The 13,932-nt window shown below is 46.3% G+C and overlaps 1 pseudogene; it reads right to left on the bottom strand.

Annotated features, from left to right (window-relative positions):
• Window positions 1-905: 905 nt before the first annotated feature.
• LOC139360562 (U6 spliceosomal RNA) lies at window positions 906-996 on the bottom strand (annotated as a pseudogene).
• Window positions 997-13,932: the final 12,936 nt, after the last annotated feature.

The raw sequence follows: 13,932 nt of genomic DNA, 5'->3' as shown, positions 1-13,932 counted from the left end.
TGCTTTGTCGCTCAGGCTGAAGTGCAGTGGTGTGATCTCAACTCACTGCAACCTCTGCCTCTGGGTTCAAGTGATTCTCCTGCCTCAGCCTCCCTGGTAGCTGAAATTACAGGCATATGCCACCATGCCCGGCTAATTTTTGTACTGTTAGTAGAGATGGGGTTCCACCATGCTGGCCAGGCTGGTCTCGAATGCCTACCTCAAGTGATCTGCTCACCTTGGCCTCCCAAAGCATTGGATTACAGGTGTGAGCCACCATGCTCAGCCCTAAAATATCTTTTTCCATCCCATCTCTTTCATTCTGAGTTTCTTACAGGTGAATTAAGTCTCTTGTAGGCAGCACATGATTGGGTGCTCCTTTCTATCTATTCCTTCACCCCATGTTTTTTGATTGGAGAATGTCATTCATGTCCATTCAAGGTAATTGTTGACAGGTGAGGACTTACTATTGCCATTTTCCTGATTATTTTCCAGTTATTTTATGTATTCTTTTTGTTTCTCCCTCTTTTACTGTTTTTCTTAGTGCTTAAATGATTTCTTCTAGTAGTATGTTTTGATTTCTTCCTTTTAAAACAAGCTTTATGTTGGGATGCTTCAAGAATGTGCATGTCCGCTGGGCGCGGTGGCTCATGCCTGTAATCCCAGCACTTTGGGAGGCCGAGGCAGGTGGATCACGAGGTCAGGAGATCGAGACCATCCTGGCTAACACGGTGAAACCCCGTCTCTATTAAAAATACAAAAAAATTAGCCAGGCGTGGTGGTGGGTGCCTGTAGTCCCAGCTACTCGGGAGGCTGAGACAGGAGAATGGCATGAACCCAGGAGGCAGAGCTTGCAGTGAGCCGAGATCGCACCACTGCACTCTAGCCTGGGCAACAGAGCGAGACTCCACCCCCCAACCCCCAGCAAAAAAAGAATGTGCATGTCATCTTTGTGCAGGGGCCACGATCATCCCTGTATCATTCCAGTTCTAGTTTATGTGCTGCCAAAGCGAACACTGATTTCTGACTTCTTCCTTTTGATTTGTTGTGTATGTTATAGGCCTTTGCTTTGTGCTTGCCATGAGGCTTGCAAAATACATCTTATAGTGTTAAAAGATTATTTTAAGATGATAACCACTTAACTTTGATCACAGAAATAAAATATCTCTACACTCTTACTCCTACTTTGTATCAAACTTTTCATTTAGGTTATTATGGTTTTTTCTTTCTAGGATTTCTATTTGTGGTTCTAATTGTTTGTACTTCTTTGCCAAACTTCTAATTTTGTTTATAGAGTTTTTTCAAATTTCATTTAATTTTCTATCTGTATTTTCTTTTAGACTCCTGAACTTTTAGAGAATCATTGTGAATTCATTTTCAGGCATTTTATAGATTTCCTTTTCTTCTGGGTCTGTTACTGGAGCTTTATTTTTTTTTTCTAGTAGTGTCATTTTTTTTTTAAACATAAACCTGTGTCCTATGTAGTCGCTTTTATATTTGAGGAGATAGCCATCCTTTCCAGCCTTTGCAGGTGTAATTTGGTTGTGGTAGACCTTTATTATTTAGTTTAGGAATTTTGGATGGGCTGGCTGGTTGAAACTCTGGACAGGCAGACTTTGCTGTGGGGTTCTCTAACTGGGCTGAGTTGCTTCCTGTTCTCTGAGGTTGAGTGATTTTTCTGAATGTGCTCCACAGTCTTGTAAGGGCACTGGCTGGACTCTGCCATCATGTGTGGCTGCTGGCTGGGCTCTTCAGTTGTCTCTGATCAGGCATGGTTGGATGTTGTTTTCCCTGGCTGGGTGGTAATGTTATTAGGAACAACAACATGCACCATGTTTCTTGCACATGATGCTGTTTGCTAGTTTCTATGGTGTGTCAAGTGTAGTAAGCCATTCTTGGCATTGCTATCAAGAAATACCTGAGACTGAGTAATTCATGAGGAAAAGAGGTTAAATTGGCTGAGAGTGCTGCAGGCTGTACGGGAAGCATGGTGCCAGCATGCTTCATGGCGTCATCTGCTTTGCTTCTGGGGAGGCCTCAGGAAGCATTACTCATGGTGAAAGGCAGAATGAAAGCAGGCAATTCACATCACAAAAGCAGGAGCAAGAGAGAGAGTGGGGTGGGATTGCTCCTTACTTTTAAATGACCAGATCTTGCAAGAACTCACTCACTATTGTGAGAACAGCAGCAAGCCATGAGGGATCTGCCTCCATGACCCAAACACCTCTCACTAAGCCCCACCTCCAACATTAGGGATTATAATTCAACGTGAGATTTGGGTGGGGACAAATACCCTAACCATATCGGCACCTCTGTTGGTGGGGATGCAGAGCAAGCACCAAAACCCATGAACTGGTTCCTGTGAGCCCCTTCTCCGCTGTTCTTTGACCCAACTGACCCCTGGTGTCCAGCCATGCCGGCATTCCCAGCATCTCAAGTGGGACGAGATAGGAGCAAGCTACCCGTGAAGCATCCCAGAATGGTAGAGAAGCTGAATGCTCACTTCCAACTCATCCCTTCTACTGCAAAAACCATGGGTCCAGGAGAACTCTCAGCATATGGTGTCCTGCTGGCCCCAGGGAGGGGCAGTGTAGTCAGAGAGAACCATTCCTCTTACTGTTTCACCATGACTGTTTTTTTTTTTTTTGGCTCTTCAGTATGAGGGGGCATCTCAGCCTCACTCCCAAGGTCTTGATATTAATGATAGAATTCTTGACTTTGAAGAGTTGCCAGCGGATTTCCGGTAGGTGAAGTAAGTAAAGACAGAAAACTTCTATTCCACAATCTTGCCGACCTCACTCTCCTGAAAGTGTTATTTGGTTCATTTCAGATTTGCCTTCCTAAGGTTTTTCATTTTTTTGAGACAGAGTCTTGCTTTGTTGTCCAAGCTGCAGTATAGTGGCATGATCCTAGCTCACTGCAACCTCCACCTCCTGGGTTCAAGCAATTCTCTTGCCTCAGCCTCCTGAGTAGCTGGGATTACAGGCACACACAACCACACCTGACTAATTTTTGTATTTTTAGTAGAGATGGGGTTTTACCATGTTTGTCTGGCTGGTCTTGAACTCCTGGCCTCAAGTGATCCAACTGCCTTGGCTTCCCAAAGTGTTAGGATTACAGGCATGAGCCACTGTGCCTGGACAGATATTCGTTTTCACATGGAACTATAGCAGACCCTGTAAAATTCTCACCTACATCCCCATGGCTCTTAGTTTTCTTGCTCAGCAGCCAGACTTTGAATTTTCTGTAGACATGGCAAGCGGCATGTGCTGGCACTTTAATGCCTCCTGAGAGAAACCTTCAACCAGTGGCTAATGGGACTGAGAAGATATATTCCCAAGCTCCCTCATACCTCAGGTAGAAAAACACAGAAGTGTATATTCCTGGACACGTCCAAGGGTTCTGCGCATAAGATTAAATTCCAGTGGCCCACGGCAGTACCTTCCTTGGTGATGTGCGTTGAATTGGCTGTTTACCTTGCTTGTTTCACTTCCCACTTCCCTACGCATGTCATTTGAAATCATCTTCTACATAGGATGTTTTCTCTTGAATCCTTATCAAGCATCTGTTTCTTGGGAAATTCAAACTTACCATTTTCCTTCCACATACCAAATATCATTTTCTCATACATTCCTCTGATTTTCTTATCTGTGGAAGAGTCACTTGCTAGTTGTGTGACTCTTAGGAAAACAAAGGACTTATGTTTCTGAGTGTCCCTTTCGGTTTTTGCAAAACAGGAATTACTACTATTATTATTTTTCTGAGATGGAGTTTTACTCAGTCACCCAGGCCGGAGTGCAGTGGCATGATCTCAGCTCACTGCAACCTCCGCCTCCTGGGTTCAAGCGATTCTCCTGCTTCAACCTCCCAAGTAGCTGGGATTACAGGTGCCCACCACCACACCCAGCTAAGTTTTTTGTATTTGTAGTAGAGATGGGATTCCACCGTGTTGGCCAGGCTGGTCTTGAACTCCTGACCTTGGGTGATCCACCCACCTGGGCCTCCCAAAGTGCTGGGATTGCAGGCGTGAGCCACTGTGCCTGGCCAGGAATGATTTTCTTTCCCCACTGCTACCTGATGCATTGCAGACCCTTATGAATCACTCTGTTTTACCCATTCTGTTGTCTCCTCTCTGTCTCTTTACAAGCAGCAGGAAAATGGGACCCGGCTGGTGACAGAATTCCTGCTGGTGGGATTCTCCAGCCTCCCACACCTGAAGACCACACTCTTCACCCTGTTCTTCCTCACCTACCTGGTCACCCTCGGTGGCAACGTCACCATTGTCACCATCATCCATACGGACAGGTTGCTCCACACTCCCATGTACCGCTTCCTGGCGGTGCTGTCCCTCTCAGAGACCTGCTACACGCTGGTCACCATCCCCAACATGCTGGCTCATCTGCTGATGGAGAGCCAGGCCATCTCCATCCCTGGCTGTCGGGCTCAGATGTTTTTCTTCCTGGGTCTGGGATGCAGTCAATGCTTCCTCCTTACCCTGATGGGTTATGATCGCTATGTGGCCATCTGCCACCCCCTGCGCTACTCTATGATCATGAGACCCACCGCTTGCCTCTGCCTGGGAACCCTGGTTTTCTGCTGTGGGTTCTTGGTGGCCTTGATCGAGACCAGCATGATCTTCTCATCCCCCTTTTGCCGCGGAGACCGCGTGGAGCACTTCTTCTGCGACATTGCCCCGGTGCTGAAGCTCAGCTGCGCCGAGAGCACCCACAAGGCGCTGGGCATCTTTTTCCTGAGCGTCCTGGTGGTGCTGATCTCCTTCGTCCTCATCCTCCTCTCCTATGCCTTCATCGTGGCAGCCATCGTGAGGATTCCCTCCGCAGCTGGCCGGCGCAAGGCCTTTTCTACCTGCGCGGCCCACGTCACCGTGGTCGTGGTACATTTTGGCTGCGCCTCCATCGTCTACCTGCGTCCGGAGTCCGGGGCCAACCCCGACCAGGACCGCCTGGTGGCCGTGTTCTACACGGTGGTGACGCCACTGCTGAACCCTGTGGTATACACTCTGAGGAACAAGGAAGTGAGGGTGGCTCTGAGGAGGAGCCTGGCGCGGAGCCGCGGTGTTTTTAAATAAGAACCTGCTTGGCAGGGCACAGTGGCTCACGCCTGTAATCCCAGCACTTTGGGAGGCCGAGGCAGGTAGATTACCTGAGGTCAGGAGTTGGAGACGAACCTGGCGAATGTGGTGAAACGCTGTCTCTAATAAAAATACAAAAATTAGCCGGGCGTGATGATGTGCGCCTGTAATTCCAGCTACTGGGGAGGCTGAGGCAGGAGAATCGCTTGAACTCGGGAGGTGGAAGTTGCAGTGAGCTGAGATGGCGCCATTGCACTCCAGCCTGGGAGACAAGAGTGAAATTCAGTCTCAAAACAAAACAAAACAATAAACAAACAAACAAAAACCTGGTTTACGTTTCATGCTATTCTAGTTTTTTTTTCTTTTGGAGATAGGTTCTTGCTTTGTTGCCAAGGCTGGAGTGCCGTGGCACAATGATGGCTCACTGCAGCCTCCAGCTCCTGGGCTTAAGTGATCCTCCCTCTTCAGCCTCCCACATGGTTGGGACTACAGGTGTTCACCACTGTGCGCGATTAATTTTGAAAATTCTAATTTTGTACAGATAGGGGCTCACTCTGTTGCCCAGGCTGATCTCAGACTCTTGGCCCCAAGTGAGCCTCCTGTCTTGGCTTCCCTAAATGCTGGGATTACAGATGTGAGCCACTGAGCCCAGACACTCTAGGGTTTTTATTAGCATGTGTACCTCCACAGACTCAGTTGTCCCATCTGGTAAACAGGGTTCACTCCCATGCCTTAAATGAGATAGACTTTGTCAACTAATAGTGCCTGAGACTTGGCATAAGCTCAGGAATGGATGCTTTTTCTTTTGTCTCAATTCCTGGACTTGACTGCAATGTATGGTGGTCTGCAGTGTCTGATGTGCACCAGTGGAGGGTGCTATTAAGGCAGCTCCTTGAGGGTGGACTGTGGAAGGTTGTGTCTAGTAGCATTGATCTGGACTGACACTGTCCTCAGCATTCTTTTATTTTGTCACACTAATAAGTAGTTTTTTTTTTTTTTAATCTTTTTCTTTTTTTCTTTTTTTTTGTGAGACAGAGTCTTGCTTTGTTGCCCAGGCTGCAGTGCAGTGGCACAATCTTGGCTCACTGCAGGGTCCGCCTCCCAGGTTCAAGTGATTCTCCTGCCTCAGCCTCCTGAGTAGCGAGACTACAGGTGCGTGCCACCACACCCGACTAATTTTTGTATTTTTAGTAGAGAGGGGGTTTCACCATGTTGGCCAGGATCGTCTTGAACTCCTGATCTCATGATCTGCCATCTTGGCCTCCCAAAGTGCTGGGATTGCAGGCCTGAACCACTGTGCCTGGCCTATTTTATGTTTTCAAAAATCATATCAATCCTAATAGATGTAAAGTGGTGTCTCATTGTGCTTTAGTGGTTCACTTTTGTTTAATTAGATGCTGATGTTGGATTGAAATAATCCAAAGTATCTTTGACTACAATGGAATAAAATAAGAAATCAGTAACAGAACAAAACTTTATAACTATGCAGAAATGAAACAACACGCTCTTAACCAGGAGGTCAAAGAAGAAATTATGTTAGATTGGAAAGTACTTTGAGATGAATGAAAATGAAAACAAAGCATACTAAAACTTATGGGATGCAGCAAAAGCAGGGCCCAGAGGGCAATTCATAGCTGTGAATGCTTACATTGAAAAAGAAGAAAGATCTTCAATCAATAACCTACCTTTATACTTTGTGGAATTAGAAAAAGGAAAGTTTGCTGAACACTGATGATGAAGCTGACACCATAAAATTCTCCAGGAAAATATGATATGCGCAGTGCTTTATGTGCTGTGTTTTCTATTTGTCCCAAAAGGTCTACTTTGCTTGCTGTCTCGGGAGACCAACCTATATGGACCACATTGATGAGCTTGGCACCCTCTGGTTTTCTGGTTGGGTTTGGCCAATTGGAGGCACTGTCAGGAGATGGAGGTCAGAAGGAAAGAAAGGTCAGGGAGACTATAGAGATACCAGATGCCTGGTTGCTGTAGTTGGCTGCTGTCTTCACTAGGGGCCATAGGCCCTTCTACAAAGCCACTTTCTCTGGGCATCTGTAAGCATTCTCTTCCCTGCACCACCAGGCATTAGTAAGTGTTAACAGCTCCCCAGTGTTGCTAGCTCTGGGGTGCTGCACCAGCCCTTAACTTTGTGCACATCGTTACAAAGAGCCCCTTTGAAAAACTTCCCCCAAATTATCCAGAAGCAGTGTGTCTTCCACTTCCTGTTGAATCCAGTTGATACACTTACAAGTAGAATTGCCTAAGAAGAAAATAGGCCAAGCCTAAGGGAAACTCTCCCCATCAATACTCTTCTGATCATGCTGGGGAAACTGAGTCATCATCTCATATAACTCTAACTTTTCATGTAGACATCTGTGCCTTGCCTTTACAATGTTTCTCCTTGCATCTCTGTTTTCTATTTCTGCTGCTCATTCTGCATATTTAAACATATACATGATTATATGACTCTCACAAGGATACTATTTTGAAAATTCTAAACAGATTTTTTTTTTTTTTTTTTTTTTTTGAGACGGAGTCTCACGCTGTTGCCCAGGCTGGAGTGCAGTGGCGCGATCTCGGCTCACTGCAAGCTCCGCCTCCCAGGTTCCCGCCATTCTCCTGCCTCAGCCTCCTGAGTAGCTGGGACTACAGGCGCCCACCACCGCGCCTGGCTAATTTTTTGTATTTTTAGTAGAGACGGGGTTTCACTGTGGTCTCGATCTCCTGACCTTGTGATCCGCCCGCCTCGGCCTCCCAAAGTGCTGGGATTACAGGCTTGAGCCACCGCGCCCGGCCGATTTTTTTTTTTTTTTTTAAAGAGACAGGGTCTCACTCTGTCACCCGGGCTGGAGTGCAGTGATGCATTCATAGCTCGCTGCAGCTTCAAACACCTGGGTTGAAGGGCTCCTCCTGCTTCAACTTCCTGGGTAGTTAGTTGGGACTACAGGCACACAACACAACACCTGGCTAATTTTTTAAAAAAAGAGATGGCATCTCACTACATTGCCCAGGCTGATCTGGAACTCTTGGGCTCAAGTAATTCTCCTGCCTTGGCCTCCCAAAGCACTGGGATTACAGGGATGTGCCACTGCACCCAGCCTAAACAAATGTGTGTGTTGAAATCCTTGCCACTTTCCCATAAATCACATTCCCTTGAAATGATTGTCATCATGGTCACATGGAAAGCGAGGGTAAAGTTTACTATAAGGATAAGGTGGGAGGAGAATGCCTTTCTAGTACTAGAAGGAGAGAAGGTGATGCTAGAAGTTGGGGAAGCAAGTGGTCAGGCACTGGAGCCCTAAAATACAGAAGAGCAGACAGTACGGCAGGGAACCTCTAAGATGGCCCCCAATGATCCCACCTCCCGGTAGTCATGACTTCATATAATTCCCTTCTCTTGAGTAACTTGCTTCTGACCAGTAGAATATCAAAATGTTGAGTGGATGCCATTTCCATGATTGTATTACAAAGATCCTGGCATCTTTCTTGGTAGCAAAATCTCTCTCTTGCTGGCTTTGATGAAGCCAACAGCCTATTTGGAGAGGCAAGAAACTGAGTGTAGCCTACAGCCAACATCCAGTGAGGAAGTGGCCCTTAGTCCAACAGTTTTCAAGTAACTTAATTCATGCTAAAACCACAAAAGTAAACTAGAAAAAGGGTCCTTACCCACTTGAACCTTCAGATAAGACCGCAGCTCTGGCCAGCTTTTTGATTGCAGCCTGTGAGTAGCTGTGCCCCAACTAAGATTCCTGATCTATAAACACTTTGAGATAATAAACCTGTGTGGGTTTTTTTCTTTTTCTTTTTTTTTTTTTTGGAGTCTCACTCTGTGTCACTCATGCTAGAGTACAGTGGCATGATCACGGCTCACTGCAACCACCACCTCCTGGTTCAAGCAATTCTCCTGCCTCAGCCTCCCGAGTAGCTGGGATTACAGGTGTGTGCCACCACATCCAGCTAATTTTTGTATTTTTAGTAAAGACGGGGTTTTATCAGGGGTTTCCACTTTTGTGTCTTCCTCATTTTCTCTTGCCGTTGCCATGTAAGAAGTGCCTTTTGCCTCCTGTCGTGATTCTGAGACCTCCCCAGCCATTGGAACTGTAAGCCCAATTAAACCTTTTTGTCTTCCCAGTCTCAGGTATGTCTTTATCAGTAGCATGAGAATGGATGAATACAGGTGGTTCCTCAAAAAGTTAAAAATGGATTTAGCATATGATTTAGCAATTCTACTTCTGGGTATACATCCAAAAAACCTGAAAGCAAGCTCTTGAAGAGGTATTTGTACACCCATATTCAGAGCAACATTATTCACAATAGCCAAAAAAGTTGGAAGCAACCCAACTGCCCTTCAGTGGATGGATGAATAAATAAGACATGGTGTAGTACATACCACCATACAACGGAATATTATTCATTCTTTTTTTTTTTTTTTTTTGAGACAGAGTCTCTCTGTCGCCCAGGCTGGAGTGCAGTGGCTGGATCTCAGCTCACTGCAAGCTCCGCCTCCTGGGTTTACGCCATTCTCCTGCCTCAGCTTCCCGAGTAGCTGGGACTACAGGCACCCGCCACCTTGCCCGGCTAGTTTTTTGCATTTTTTAGTAGAGACGGGGTTTCACCGTGTTAGCCAGGATGGTCTCGATCTCCTGACCTCGTGATCCGCCCGCCTCGGCCTCCCAAAGTGCTGAGATTACAGGCATGAGCCACCGTGACCGGCCATATTATTCATTCTTAAGAAGAAGGAAATTCTGACACGACATAGATGAGCCTGGAGGATAGTACGCTAAGTGAGATAAGCCAATAACAAAATAAGAAGTACTGTATAATTCTACTTCTATGAGGTACCCAGATAATTCTACTTCTATGAGGTACCCAGAGCATTCAAATTCATAGAGACAGAAAGTAGAACACGAGTTACCATGGCCTGAGGGAGATGAGAATGGGGAGTGAGTGTTTAATGGGTATGGAGTTTCACTTTCGCAAGATGGAAGAGTCCTGATAATGGGTGGTGGTCATGGTTACACAACAGTGTGAATGTATTTAATGCCACTGAGACTTAAAAATGACCCTACTGGTAGTGTTTATGTTACGTGTATTTTGCCACAACTAAAAATAGAAATTAAGTTAAAAGAGATACGCAATGAAAGGCAGCCAGTTAGCAACATTGAGTTGGCAAGATAAGAGTTTATTTCTCTTGTAGATATCTTGGTTCTGAAATATCTAAATCACCTCTCTCTAAACAGGCAGAACTAGATGAACTAGTACCACTGCATACAATGTACGTGCACCTCCTTATTCTCATACACAGACCATCCCTATCTAAGAGACATAGTCTAGATGTGTCATGACTCATCTAGTCATGACTCATCCACTCACTGGTCCAGTTTGAAATATAACATTCCTCCATTGAGCTCTGGTATGGTTTCTCATGGTCTGGTGGTGGCCTACAAACTTAGAAAGCTCCCTCTAGTCTACATGTAGTATAAATGATAAAACCATAGTCAAACAAACAAACAAACCCCTCTGCCCCCAATTTCCCAAACAATAAAAAACCCCAACTTCAATGGAAGCATGGGAAATACACAAAAGTCAATGAATTGCAATATGAAATTTTCATTATGCAGAAATTAACTAGGTGTGCAGTGGTTCATGCTTGTAATCCCAGCACTTTGGGAAACTGAGGTTGGAGGACTGCTTGAGGCCACGAGTTTGAGAACAGCCTGGGCAACATAGTGAGACCCCATCTCTACAAAAGAAACAAAACATTATCTGGGTGTGATGGTGTGTGCCTGTGGTCCCAGCTACTCAGGAGGCTGAGATGGGAGGATTGCTTGAGCCCAGGAGATTGAGACTGCAGTGAGCTATGATTGTGCCACTGTACTCCAGCCTGGGCGCCAGAGAAAGACCCAGTCTGTAAAAAGCAAAACAAAACAAATACAAATTTTATTAGGCAGAAATTGTGAAGACTCCTTGAAGGGCAGCATTGCCAGAGAGTAAGTCCTTTGTCCATTGTCCTCCATGGTCCTTGGTTTTGTCCTCTAGCAGGGCCCTTCATTGTTTTCTATGCCCCAAGGCCATTTCTGAAGCTTTCTCATCTAATTTCTTGCTGGTACAATTTTGAGTGGGCTCATGACACAAATTTGGGGGATTTTTTTTTTTTGAGATAGGGTCTTCCTCTGTTACTCAGGCTGGACTGCAGTGATGTGAATATGGCTCACTGCAGCCTCAACCTTGTGGGCTCAAGGGATCCTCATACCTCAGGCTCCCATGTGTCTGGGACCACAGGCATGCACCCCCATGCTCGGCTAATTTTTTAAATTTTTTGCAGAGATTGTGTCTCACTTTGTTGCCTAGGCCAATTCTCAAACTCCTGGGCTCAATTGATTCCCCTGCCTTGGCTTCCCAAAGTGCTGGGATTACAGGCATGAACCACTGCTCCCGGCCAAAATTGTTTTTATTTTATTTTATTTTATTTTATTTATTTTATTTTATTTTATTTTATTTTTCTGAGATGGAGTTTCCCTTTGTCACCCAGTCTAGAGTACAGTGGCGCGATCTTGGCTCACTGCAATATCTGCCTCCCTGGTTCAAGCGATTCTCCTGCCTCAGCCTCCCGAGTAGCTGGGATTATAGGCATGCGCCATCATGCCAGGCTAATTTTTGTATTTTTAGTAGAGATGAGCTTTCACTAGTTGGCCAAGCTGGTCTTGAACTCCTGACCTCAAGTAATCCACCCGCCTCAGCCTCCCAAAGTGCTAGGATTACAGTCATGAGCCATTGCTCCCCGCTGAGATTGTTTATTTAATGTCAAATAATCACAGTCAAAAGACTGTGCCAAAGCAGGCCAGGCTTACAGCCTCTATGCCTGGACCTTGGTATTCTCTCATCTTTTCTTTCTTTCTTTCTTTTTTTTTTTTTGAGACAGAATTTCGCTCTTGTTGCCCAGGCTGGAGTGCTATGGTGTGATCTCGGCTCACCGCAACCTTCATCACCTGGGTTCAAGCCATTCTCCTGCCTCAGCCTCCCGAGTAGCTGGGATTATAGGCGTGGGCCACCACACCCAGCTAATTTTTGTATTTTTAGTAGAGACAGGGTTTCACCACGTTGGCCAGGATGGTCTCGATCTCCTGACCTCGTGATCCGCCCGCCTTGGCCTCCTAAAGTGCTGGGATTACAGGCATGAGCCACCGCGCCCGGCGGTATTCTCTTATCATAGTGACAGCTACTCTTAGCTTTCTGAAAAGCAGAGTTGCGAGGGGAGGCAGTACTCTTGCTCCTGGGTTGACTCTCACGGTCTAGAAGAGAGTGCCAAGTGGGAAGCTGCTGAGAACCCGCTGCCTCAGCAGAGCCATCTTGCATGGATGCTTCATTTTGTGGGTGCAGGAGATGTTTTGCTTTGAAGCCCTGTGAGGCCCTGAATCACCACAGTCAGTTCATTTCAACTGTAGCCTGCATGGAGAAAGAGCCTCCCTTGATATAATTCTTTTTTTTTTTTTTTTTTTTTTTTTTGAGACAGAGTCTCACTGTCTCACCCAGGATGGAGGGCAGTGGTGTGATCTCGGCTCACTGCAACTTCCCCCTCCCAAGTTCAAGCAATTCTCCTGCCTCAGCCTCCTGAGTAGCTGGGACTACAGGTGCCCACTGCCACGCCCTGCTAATTGTTTGTATTTCAGTAGAGACAGTGTTTCACAGTGTTGCCCAGGCTGGTCTCCAACTCCTGAGCTCCAGGCTGGTCTCGAACTCCTGAGCTCAGGCAATCCACTGGCCTCAGCCTCCCAAAGTGCTGGGATTACAGGTGTGAGGCACCAGGCCCAGCCTCATTGATGTAATTCTATTCCTTTCCATCTCCACTTGCTACAGTACATCTCTCTCATTATTAATAGTAGCCAGAAGTAGTCAATACACACACACAAATAGTCTGAGTTCTTCCAATGACATCTCCAAAGCTTGGAGACTCCATCAGTACCTGCTCTGTTATTGAAGACATCACAGTTTTACCTAGTGGTTTGCCATAACGTAATACTGAAAGCTATTCACTTCTCGAGGAATATTTTGTTTTTTCCAGTTTTGGGCTATTAACAAAAAGCTTCTATGGGTCAGCTCAACCCAGGATGTTGGATTTCAATTTCAATTTTTTTTTTTTTTGAGACAGAGTCTTGCTCTGTCGCCCAGGCTGGAGTGCAGTGGCGAATCTCCTGCCTCAGCCTCTTGAGTTGCTGGGATTACAGGTGCATGCCACCAGGCCTGGCTAATTTTTGTATTTTTAGTAGAGATAGGGTTTCACCATGTTGGCCAGGTTGGTGTCGAACTCCTGACTTCAAGTGATCTGCCTGCCTCGGCTTTCCAAAGTACTGGGATTACAGGTGTGAGTCCCCGTGCCTGGCTTCAATTTTTCTTTTTTGAGAAAAGGTCTTGCTCTGTTGCCTGGGCTGGAGTGCAGTGGCGTGATCATAGCTCACTACAGCCTCAAACTCCTGGGCTCAAGCAATCCTCCCATCTCAGCCTCCCAGGTAGCTGGGACTACAGGTGCACACCACCACACCTGGCTAATTTTTAAATTGTTTGTAGAAACAGAGTCTTTCTTTTTTTTTTTTTTTTGAGACAGAGTCTCGCTCTGTCGCCCAGGCTGGAGTGCAGTGGCCAGATCTCAGCTCACTGCAAGCTCCGCCTCCCGGGTTCACGCCATTCTCCTGCCTCAGCCTCCCAAGTAGCTGGGACTACAGGCGCCCGCCACCTCGCCCGGCTAGTTTTTTGTACTTTTTAGTAGAGACGGGGTTTCACCGTATTAACCAGGATGGTCTCGATCTCCTGACCTCGTGATCCGCCCGTCTCGGCCTCCCAAAGTGCTGGGATTACAGGCTTGA

Source organism: Macaca nemestrina, chromosome 20 (assembly GCF_043159975.1).
Source record: "Macaca nemestrina isolate mMacNem1 chromosome 20, mMacNem.hap1, whole genome shotgun sequence".
Taxonomy (NCBI): Eukaryota; Metazoa; Chordata; class Mammalia; order Primates; family Cercopithecidae; genus Macaca; species Macaca nemestrina.
This window is presented reverse-complemented; position numbering and strand designations above follow the sequence as displayed.